The sequence below is a fragment of the Sturnus vulgaris genome, chromosome 8 (genome assembly GCF_052056855.1).
Source record: "Sturnus vulgaris isolate bStuVul1 chromosome 8, bStuVul1.hap1, whole genome shotgun sequence".
Classification (NCBI taxonomy): domain Eukaryota; kingdom Metazoa; phylum Chordata; class Aves; order Passeriformes; family Sturnidae; genus Sturnus; species Sturnus vulgaris.
Window position 1 is genome coordinate 16945567 of NC_142250.1, and position 11477 is coordinate 16957043.

Genomic DNA, 11477 nt, shown 5'->3' on the forward strand with positions numbered 1-11477 from the left:
GGAGATGCCCCATTTTTGGGCCTGAGGAGCACACCAGGATGCCCTGCACAGGACAGAATGAGGCACTCACTGGGTATTCTCTCTGCAGAGGATTCCTCTGGTAGGTGCTCTCCTTGCAGGGCTTCCTCTTAGCACTGACTAAGCAACAGGGGAGTCAGCAGTTTGGGGCCCCAGGCTCTCCCTGTTCCCAGCATTCACCAGTAAGGGGAGGTTACAAGAAAGACATCATCCTTATTTTCCACATTACTATGCCTTGGGACCTATACTCCATTTCAACACAAATCTCCCAGAAAATGTTTTCTGCTGACAGTGAGAGAAAAAGCAGAACAGTGAACAAAATGCCTTTCAGAGCCCTGGCCCCAGCCTCACCCCACAAACCCAGGGAGCCTTGTTCAGGACTGGGGTCCTTCCTTCCTAACCCCCAGGGAACTTGCTTGTCCCTTTCTCACATACTCTCTTACAAACACAGCCACTATACTGGACTATTAGCCCTGTCACAGACATAGCAAGAGATGCACTGGTCAGTAAATTTGACTCCTATCAGGTCAAATCCAAATTACCCTCCTGACAATACTGCCTAAGAAGGTCATAAAACAACATCAACCTTTATCTACAAGAATGTTTGTTTATTGAGTAAAAAAAGAAAACCACAAAACATAAAAAAAATAACATACCACAAATCTATAATTTCTGATGCACCTTTCAGTTCCTCCTATTTTCAGACTTTTAGAAATGCTCCTTAATGCATCAGCTGAAAACATTCAGCCACTGAAATCCTTGCTCTGTGAAGCAAAGCTGCCCCTTTGATTTGATTTGCAGAATGGCCTCACAAGTCAACATAATTCTGATTCCCCTGCTGATAGCAGCAACACAACCGACGTCTGGCTGAAATGAAGTAATGAACACAACAGACAGCGCTTATTAAAGAATCAAATAAAACTCTGAATACATCAATCAAAAATAAGCATACAACCAATATTTTCTGGCAATCTGTAGCTGGGAGATGAAGAGGGAAGCACAAACCTAGGCTCAAACAGTAGGTTCTTAGGGCAGCAATTGTCATTTTTGTTTTATGGGTCTGCAATGCTTGTCTCAGCAGAGTCCCAGTCCTGATGGGGGCCATTAAGCAATACTTCAGTATAAAGAGAAATTAAATGAGTAACACCCAGTGAGATACTCCTGCACGCAAGGTTTTGTCAGACAAGTTTTATGTAGTGCTGTATAAACACCAGTTGACTTCAGCAAGAATCAAGGGCATGCAGCATTTTGTGAGGAGGGTGCAGTCATTTAAAGCATTTCTCTCTATCTGCAGTAATCAAAACAAGTTATAGCCAGGCTACAACTATATGTCTAGTTTGAAGACTGCTTGTCTGTGTGAGACAGAACCATCTGGATTTACTTTACAGTTAACTTTAAAATATATATATATATATATAAAAGGTTTCTTAACTTTTGCCAAACAACTGGAAACATAATGGTTTCTGCATGCTGTTAGCATCTCAGTGCAGCTGCAAATGTCCATTAGGACCATCTTATATAATTATATACTTACTCTTCCCATGAAATTGTTAAAAACCCAGCTTTTCCAAATAAGAACGTATTTTGTAGCGAAGAGGAAATCTTCCAGTTCACCAGGTTGGAATGGGGGAGGGAAGTCTTCTAAAGCAGAACTTTACTCAGAGTTTTTCTTTAAACTAACATAAAAATTTCAAGTCTTAGTGTGTCAGATTTTTCCAACTGTACCTCTAATGTGCTCTGGCCAGAAATCTACAATTTCTTTCCCTTTCCTTTGTGGAACAAGCTCATTCCTTCTAAGACTTCTTTTTCAAGGGAAAAAAAAGCAGCTCTTTCCTCCCCCCATGCCCTTTTCCCAACTCTTCCGTCTGGATGGGACTTTGATTCTCATTCTTCCCACAGTTCCATACTCTTGTTCAACAGAAAGTGGTACCTGGTGCCAGTGGGAGCTGATCCCCAACAGGGACCTGCACACAGAACATGAGCAAGCTGGATGCAGGCAAGGCTCCAGGAAGGAGGTGTGATCTGTGTGTTCAAAGCACCATCATCAGTTTGGCCAAGATTTTCAGAAATGACCAATAACACAGCACATGTCAGCTTTTAGGAGTCTGAGGTAACAATTCAACTTTCCAGAAGGCCGGTGCTTACCTCTTCCAAAATGAGAGCCTTCCTGCTGTGTTTTCTGTGTGTCCAGGCTCAAAGCACTCCAAGTCATTAGCCACTCTCAAAACATCTCAGCAGCTAGGATTTTTTACTTAACAAAAACAAAACTAATGGAAACACAAAGAACTAGTCCCCAAAATTGGACACAATTCTGTGCAATGTGCTCTAGGATGACTCTGCCTGAGCAGGGAGGTTGGACCAGATGACCACTGGTCATTCTTCCAATCTTACCCATTCTGTGACTTTTCCAGGAGGTGAGTGACCTTATGCACATGTTCTCAGGACCCTACAGAAAGAAGGGAACACGGGCTCATATTGTCAGCCATTCAGACAGAAAAATAGTTATTTTTCAGATGCCTGCCTGAAAATAAAAATACCACAAAGCATTGTAATGCTATGGATCTCATCAGAATTACAACCTTGGTAAGAGACAAGCAGCAGACCACTCACTGCCCATCCTTGAGGCACACAGACCTCACAGAGCAGCCTCTTCTCACCAGCACTGCTGCTCTGCTGGATCATCTTACCCATGTTACCCATACTGGGTTACCGGCAAGGGATAAAGCAACTGCTGCCAGTTTCTGTAATATGGGGTCTGTATCTCCTCCTCCACAAAGTTTCTCTGTTATCAGTACAGAATTAATTTGCAAACAACCTTACAAGGTATCCTAGAAGGCACAGCAGGTTTCTAGCATCCAAGCTCTTTCTCATTTTAAGAGTGACTGTCTGAATAATTGGCAGGGAGGAGCTTGGCTGCTCCGTAATGCAGCAACTTGGCTAGAGTGATGCTGTTAGCATGAAACAGCAGCAGATCCAATGCCTAGAACTTGAACTGAAACTCTTTGTTATTACTTCACATCTGTATTGTAGCATTAGCCACAGGCCATGGCCAGGTCTGGCCCTGGTCCTTCTGGGATGAACTTTTATCTTTTAAACAGACAAGGGACGACAAAGGTGATTGAAAGGATTTAATGCAACATTAAAAATAACTGACAGAGTCAGGAATTTGTGTCCCACTGAAAAATAATGGCAGCTACTGTAGGACTTGGGTACTTTGGAAAAAAATGGTCAGGCAACCTGAATCTTTGGTAGGGCAGGGCATTTGCAGTCACAGAAGACTGTTTGTTTTTGCAAGAAATTTAAAAAGTTCCACAAGAGGTTTCCATCAATAGCTGGCTGCTTTTTGCAGGCACTGGTGTGACAGTAGAGAGCACTGTGAGGCAGAAAGATAGGCAAGCAGTGCATGCAGGTCTGCTCAGAGAAATCATTCCCAGGATAGTCAACTCAACAGAAGAAAAAGGGTCCAGAGACCAAAGGGATACTTCCAATATCACACACTTGCCCTGACTGATCTCTTTGCCTCTTTTTCCCACTTTCACACAGAAGGCAAAAGATCTGAAGAATTTCTCTGAAGAAATATCAATACTCATGTGATAGCTGGATCTTAGGTCATCACAAGCCTATGTCCAACAGCATCAAAATCTCCTCCTAATGCTGTGGTGAGAGTTGCAGCTCTGAGGCAGGGTTTGCTGCAGAACAAATGCCCAGGTGGAGGATTTTGTGTACAGCTGCTCGTGTGTGATCCCCGGGCCCTTCATCCCTGTGGCCATGAAGGTCACCACTCACAGCAGCAAAGTACTGGAGTGGAAGAGGTGTGGCTCTGACACCAGTGAATCCAGCTTTGATCTTTGATGAATCTGGATGTAACTTACCAGAGAAAGTTTTGGGCTTCCTTCAGCAGGAAGTCATGGAGCTCTTTAGGGAAGTAGAGAATTTTTTAAAGGTTGGAGGGTGCACCTCTGCCTCTTTTTGGCAAGCTGCACTTATGTCACCAGATCTGAGCAGGGCTGAGCACCATGTGGCTCTCCCAGCAAAGAAAGGCATTTCATAAGTTAGATGGGTACTGAAAGTGTTGGCACTGGAGAAAACCAAAACAAGAAGCAGGGGAAGATGGTTTTCTGGTAGTACACATGCAAGAAAAATGGACCTTGTGAAGATGCCACCTCTCCCATTTGCCCATTGTGCCAGTGCCAAATCACTTGTGCACAGCATGACAGGAAACAGCAGTGCAATGCTCCTCACCCACATGCAGCAGTAAACATAGCATTGGCCTTGACAAGGGGACAACATCAAAGATGATGTTTGTTTTATTATAGTCAACGTGCAGGCATCATGTTATCTCAGTCATACCAAGACTAGATAACTAAACTGCCAGGTTTAATGTTTCAGGTCACATCAGGGAATAGTTTTACCAGCAGATGTAAAGATTGTCATTTGGAGTGGGTAGCACTCAAGGTCAGAGTCAGCAAAACCTCCTCTAAAAATAGACTCTAGCTGCAAAGTTAGTAAGGCTTCTTTTGTCGTTCTGCTGCACTTCACAGGACCCAGTTACCTACAACACCCACCTAAGCTTACAGGTAAGGTAAGCAATATACATTTTCTGCTGTACTTCTGCTCCTTTTTCCTTTTGTAACCTGGTTTAGTAAAGCAAGGAGAGGACTGGAAAACTTGCCGAGGTAACTTAATTTCATTAGCTTGTTGGAGAGAAAAAATTATTACAGACTCAAAAAGGTTTCGAAAGTATAATGTATAATTTTAGAAAACCAAATTTGTTGTGTTACAAAACTAATTTTATAAATTAGGAAATTAGGTGCCAAAAATGTAATGATCCTGGAGCTAATATCAATGTAAAAGTTAGAGAATTAAAACGCAATTTTTAAAGACTTGTAACATCTCTCCCAGAATATTTTGCCTATTCTTCAATAATTGCTCCACCCTCCAGTGAAATCTAGCTTTTCCAATTGAATTAAAATTCTCTCCGATGATGCTGTTTTAAGTTTCTTTTGACACTCTAATATTTAATAAAATCTCAGCTTAATCTGTTTTCAATTAACCAGCCCAGTCAACAATAAAGAATGAGGGCAAAAATAAGTTTTAAAAAAATCATATGTGGCTTAGAAATTCGTTGAAATAACTAGTTAGTTTTGAATATTCACAGCAGGAGGGTCTGGGAAATAATTGCACAGAGGCTACAATTATTCTGGTTTAAAGCTGTTTAAAGATGACTGCAATAGATGAACTATTTTATAGTCCATGAATACTTTAAGCATAAGAATGCAGGGCTAAAATAAAGTAAGTGCTACTGAAGTAAATGAATTTTGGTGAAGACTTGGATAGAAATAGGGAACAGAGGATTGTACTTTTTGCTTAAGTATCCTGCAAATCCAGTTTTGGAATTTGGTAAAATCTTTTAGGGGTCTTTTAGAGAAATATATTTTGAAAGACTTCTCCATCACAAGAAGTATTTGTAAAAAAAAATAACCTTTTTGGCCTAGTATTAGGGAAAAAATCCAACAAAACAAGACACAACCCCACCCAAGGAGCCTTTGCAGCAGCAGAGCTCATTGCAGTGCCCTGGGGTGCAGCAAGTGTGAGGTTACAGGGGAAGCACACAGCTCTTCATGGTTGCTGCCAGCCTTCAGAGTCTGAGCAAAACAGCATGGGGAGGCATATCAGGGAGCACCATTTTCAATTAATTTCATTAAATCATCTGACAGAGCAAGCTTTTGTCACTGCAGTTGATCAGCTCTCAGCTCAATTGGTACACTTTGAGTTACAACAAGCTTAGAAACCAAAGCACTGTTTACCCTCCTCCCAAGTGCAAACACTGTGCTCCAGACATGTGCACTGGCTTCTGCAAGAACTTTTCAGTTTATAAAACAGCCCTCTGCTTAGTCATACTCAAAAAGGGCAAGCACTTTTTCACCCTGAAGGGAGGTATGTGTCTGGCATGTGGGCTGGAAATGGAAGAACAGAACATTCCTTAAAAATTCAAGGACTTGCTGAGTAGATCCTCCCTCACTATTTCTGAAGGCTCTCAGTCGTTAGATCTGATTTTTGTCTGCCTTCAGCACTGAGAAAATGCTTACTTGAAGATCAGTTACTAAACTAAATTCAAGTCTTCTGCACATTTTTTCAAAGAACTGGTATTCTCCATCCTTACCTTCTCCTGAGTCCTTCCCTCTTATACACACTTGTTACAAACATTGCTTCTCCATGAAGTTCTTATCTAAGGTAGTTATTAAACTAAAAGAAGGAAGTAAATAAAAATAAAACCATTAGTTATTACTTTTGAAATGGTTTGTAAGGCAAGAATGTCTCATGTTTTACTCTGTGGAAGATAGAAGTACAACTTCAAGTGTTGAATAAAATAAATAAATAAATAAAAACTTAAATAAATAAAACCATTCAATTAAGTCTGCCCTCTATCCAAGATCAGAAAAGAAAATGGGAGTAATTTCTTAGTAACAAGCTCTTCATGCACAAAAACGATTTCTTAATCAAAATGCAAGGGTTTTTTTCCCCTCTTTTGTGTTCTTTTGGATTTAGTGTTCATGGCAGTAGATTAACTACTTTAGTCCCCAGTTTTGAGGGTCAAACCACCAATTAATTTCAAGGGGAGAGTCTTTATCTCTACTGCACTAAAATAGGTATAAGGTCCAGCACATATGTCATTACTTTTGTAGACTCCTCAAGAAAGGCTCAGTGCTGATAGTAGTTTCCTTTCCTTCCCTTGGCATCTTGGAAAAAAACTTACAATGATATCACAGTATCCTTTTTCAGAGCTGACAACAGGTAGGGAGCAAAATCTGAAAGCATCAGAACAGGAATAAGATTAAAAGCTACCTTCACATTTACAAAGAGATTGTATATTTAGGTGCTTGCTAAATGCTAAAAACTTTAACTTCCCAGCTAAACCAAGTAAATTTGTGATTGCCTGGTATTTTCAGGGAGAAGTAGCTTTTAGACAACTCTGAGTACAAAACTAAGGCTTGTACACATGTGCACACCAAATTAAATTTAATAAAGCCAGCATCAAAAGCACCACTAGCCCAAGTAATCAATGTCATAGGAGCTGGGAGAACTTCCAAAAGCAGGACACATGGGTGGCAAAAAATTTAAAACTACCCTGCTGTATTAATAAGGACCGAAGTAGACATTAAGGCAGGGAAGCCCTGTGCCCAGTATGACAGAACAGCTAATACTTCTAAAGAAAAGAGTAAGGAAAATTGTCTTCTCTCCATTTTTCTTCCCACTTTTTACTTGTTTAGTTTCTCTCATTGCATTTTTATACCAATGCCACTGGGCTCTTGACTTTGTTGAAGCTCTGAAGCTTCAGGCACACAAATACAGCTACAAGTTGGCAGCCAGAGTACACGTGGTAGGGACAACAGCAGTGATGGAGGAACCCCCTGTGCCAGGGAGGGGTACAGAAAAGGAAATGATATATAGGCCATAGCACAGGACAAAGGCAAATGCAGTCCTTGTCTGTGCTTGCCTGACTTTTTTCTAAGTCTCTACAGCTGACTTGGATCTTAACTCCCAGGCATAATTCTTGCCAAATTGTTTGGCATCTTTATACACAGCACTAGGGTTTGCACAGCGCATTGAGCCAAAAATATTAAGAAACACAGTATTTTGTTATGTAGCTAATGACTTATAGCTTTCAGTCTCAAAGTACTCAGAAACTTCCACTACATGTGGAAAACCAGCATTAGAAATGTACACAGCACCACCAAGGCTCTGGTGTTGACCTCTAGGAAAAAAAGCTCTGTTTTCCTCCCCCATCTGTGGGATTACCAAACTGTAGAGCTCATGACTGACATGTCCAAAAGCATTAACTCACCCCTCCAAATTTTGTGGTGGGGTTGGACATCCCTTCAATGGAACAGATTTGAAAATGGCCCACTACACTGTGACTTCACAGGGCCTTACTGAACATTTTGGGTTAATTTGAGTAGTTCAAGGGACACCAAACATGGTGCAAAAGACAAATCTTTCACTGCCATATAGTGCTCCAGCCACTAGACTGTGTTCATGCTCTGAATTACACAGCAGATAGACTGGCAGATTTTTCTTTTTTTTTTCCCCTTGCACTTTCTTTCTTTCTTCCCTCCCTGCTTTGTTAAAAATAAAAAAAGCTAAAGAGCTGTATAAGAAATTCCATCTGGCAGCTGTAGAGTAGATAGTGAACATAAAGAAGAGATTCCTTTGCTGTGTCTAATGCATGCTGCTTATCCAAATTAGCCACACAATTACTTCTATCAATGCAAAACTAGTTTAATGTTTTTTTTCTAGTGCACAGCACTTGAGAATGACTTAAAATGCAGTATAATTTGCCACAGTGTATGTCCTGAAGTGGCTCACTAATGAAAAGAGGATTAACTCTCCATTATTCTGAATTACCATTTTGTGAAATCACTAACAATATTTTCATTTATATACATATAACCCAGGGGGGACAAATATTCCAGTCATCCAAGCGATTAACAAATAAAATTTATTAGATAACATGCACTTTGGTCTTATTTATGAAGAGAAAGATTAGGGTATAAAAATGCAGATGACTGGATTTTTATCATCCTTGTTCTGATAATACCCTTAAGTCCATGACAGCAGAACTGGGGAGCAGCAGCAGTTCAGTGTTGTGTGCACACACTGGAATGCGAGCGGCAGAACCCGCAGGATGCCGGGCTCAGCAGGACCAATCTCGCAGGCTTCAGCACCTGTGGGCCCCACCGAGCTGTGCCCCACACCCAGGTCTGAGCAGCCCCCACAGGTGGCACACAGGGGGAACAGGAAGGTCTCGGCAGCTCACACAGGCTGGCCTTGGCACAGGGAAGCTGTGCTCTGGGCACAGGGAAGTGGTGGGATGAGCTGCAGACTGCCTTGCCTCACTGGGAGGGAACTCGTGGCCCTGGATACAGCGCTCCGTTCCTCGCTGTGCCCTGAAGCTGGGCTCAAACCTTTCTGCTGGGGAGAAGCCTCTGAGACAAGGGCAATTCCACAGCTGGCTGACTTCTCATCCTTCCCCCAGGAAATAAAAAGGCTGTCCTGAAGCAGCATTTCCAGGAACAGGCAGGGGGCAGAGTTCTTTATGCAAAGGACATCAGGACAGTCCCTACTCCAGAGGACTTCCACATGACATTGGGATTAGCTCAGTTGGTCAGAGCAAGGTGCTGATAATGCCAAGCTCACAATCTTCATGTGGGCCATTCATTTACGATGATCCTTGTGGGTCCCTTCCAACTCAGACTATTTTGTCATCTAAGGTTGTGTGTCCCCAACACAGTGCAGTGCCATGAAGTGACTGCCAAGCTGGCACAGCACTGGTACATCATTCAGCCTGCACTAACTCATCCCTAGCTCACATGAAGCACCACAAGGGGTGGGAGCCTGCTCCAACAAGCCTGTGCAGAGGTAACCCTGCAATCTGGCTGCCATCTGACTGCACTGGGTGAACGCTCTGCAAGAGATGGTCTCCTCTCCACACAAGTCTGCCAGAGAAATCTGAGCTTTCCCTGCCTGGGCTCGTGCTAAACATTCATCTCTTATACCCACAACAGCATTAAGAACTGTTAAGAACTCCATAAAAATCCAATCTTTTCACTTTTTATTCCAACAGGGCTGGCCTAGGGAACAGTCTTCCTGAAGCTCTGTTTGGTGTATGTGGAACAACTAATACGAGATGAGGTTAGACATCTTTGATTCCTGGGAAGATGCAAGCCCTTCTGCCCCCAACCAAAAGCTTCATGGCAATTATTTTCAGAGTTGAAGTAGCAAACCAGCCCTTTTGCCCCCCTTTTCCCTCCTTCTAGTTAAACTCTGTAACTTCATACATAGTCTAGAGTCAAATCTGAAATACATGTTTTATTAGAGGAATTTCAGCTGATGCTTTCCTGTGCTCTAATTCAATTTAAAAATCCCTGCAGCAGATAACATTGGCAAGGCATAAAAGAACATAGCGTACTTGAAAGTTCAGGGAGCATATGGCTTCCTGGGACAGACAGGAACAAGGATTTCTCAGCAGTGGTCGAGCTTTCAGAGTGTTAACCAAGCTTCAAACTGCGCCGGTGTTCCAGTACCACAAACCAGCATTTGCAGATGTAATTGCCCTGTTCTGAGGTGTAACAAATCAATGCACTGTGGCCACCAACTGGGATTACTGATTACATTGCTTTCTCTTCTTCCTTTCCTCTCCTCCATGTTATGGAGTGAATAAAAGTAGTCAGTCCTTCAGCATCAAGGCAACAGGCTCTCAGTTAAGATAATTCCTTACTAGACAAACAGCAGTTCTTATCAATTTCTAGATAACAGCCTAATCACTCCCAAAGTCAGACTGTCTTAGATTCGTATCTCTGACAGACAAACATTATCTGTCTACACTGTTGAGTTCTGCATGTAGAATTAGCATAATTCTGGCATGGGAAGGAAAAAATCTTACCCAGGGTATGGCTGCTGCGGCAGAGAGATGAGACTTGGTACTACACATAGGCGTGCAAGACAAGCCCAAGGTAAATTTGTTACAAGATGGAATTCTCAGAGCCCTTTAAAAATCTCAAGAGAGGACTGCTTAGCTAAACATCATCATCATGTTTCATGGCTGAAAGATAGGTCCCCTTGCCAGTGAAAGCAAGCCAATTTTTGAACAAAGGTGTACACTTGCCAAACAAAAACTGACTCCACAATCTTGCACAGCTTCGGAGTAGAAAAACAGGAATCATTTGGCTTTGTAGAGAAACAGAACATGACAGGCACAAAAGAGCCCAAACTGAGCAAACAAACCCCATGGGTACATAAGATGTTAGTGAAAAATGGACATCCTGCTTTCAGGAGAGCTTTACAATAGCTGGATGAAGGCATTAGCCAGATTTTTGGAACTGAAAGGACAAAAACGTTCAGCAGCCAACACAAAAAAAATTTTGGGAGCAACTACAGGATTCATTGCTTGAAACAAAGGTGGATTTTTGACAGGCTCTACTTGCACACTTCATAAGATCGAGCCCAACTCCACATCTTGTTACAAATCTCTTATAGAACCACAAGGTTCAATTTGTCCCTTCAAGGAAATAAGGGACATGAGTAACTGCTACCCCTGAGACACCAGAGAGTCCAGTAGGAGAAATAAAAGCAGAGCCCACAGGGAGATGCAGCAGGCAGGGAATCTGCAGCTGGCAACATTAAAAAAAGAAGAGTAGAAGAGAGTACAGCAGTACATGTAACATTCACCTGAATAGACACATTTACTCTCCCTACATTGCTGAAAACCACAAAGGATAAGCCTTTAGGAAGGTCTTAGTTAATGATAAAAAACCCCAACAACTTAAATTTGCACTCGGTTCCCCTAGGTGCTTTAGATCCCTAGGCTGTTAGACCTACCAAATTCTTGCCAGTGGATTTTTCAGGAAACAAATTCCCAGCAGAGACTGAACTTCAATAATCACAAACCTTTGAGTTTT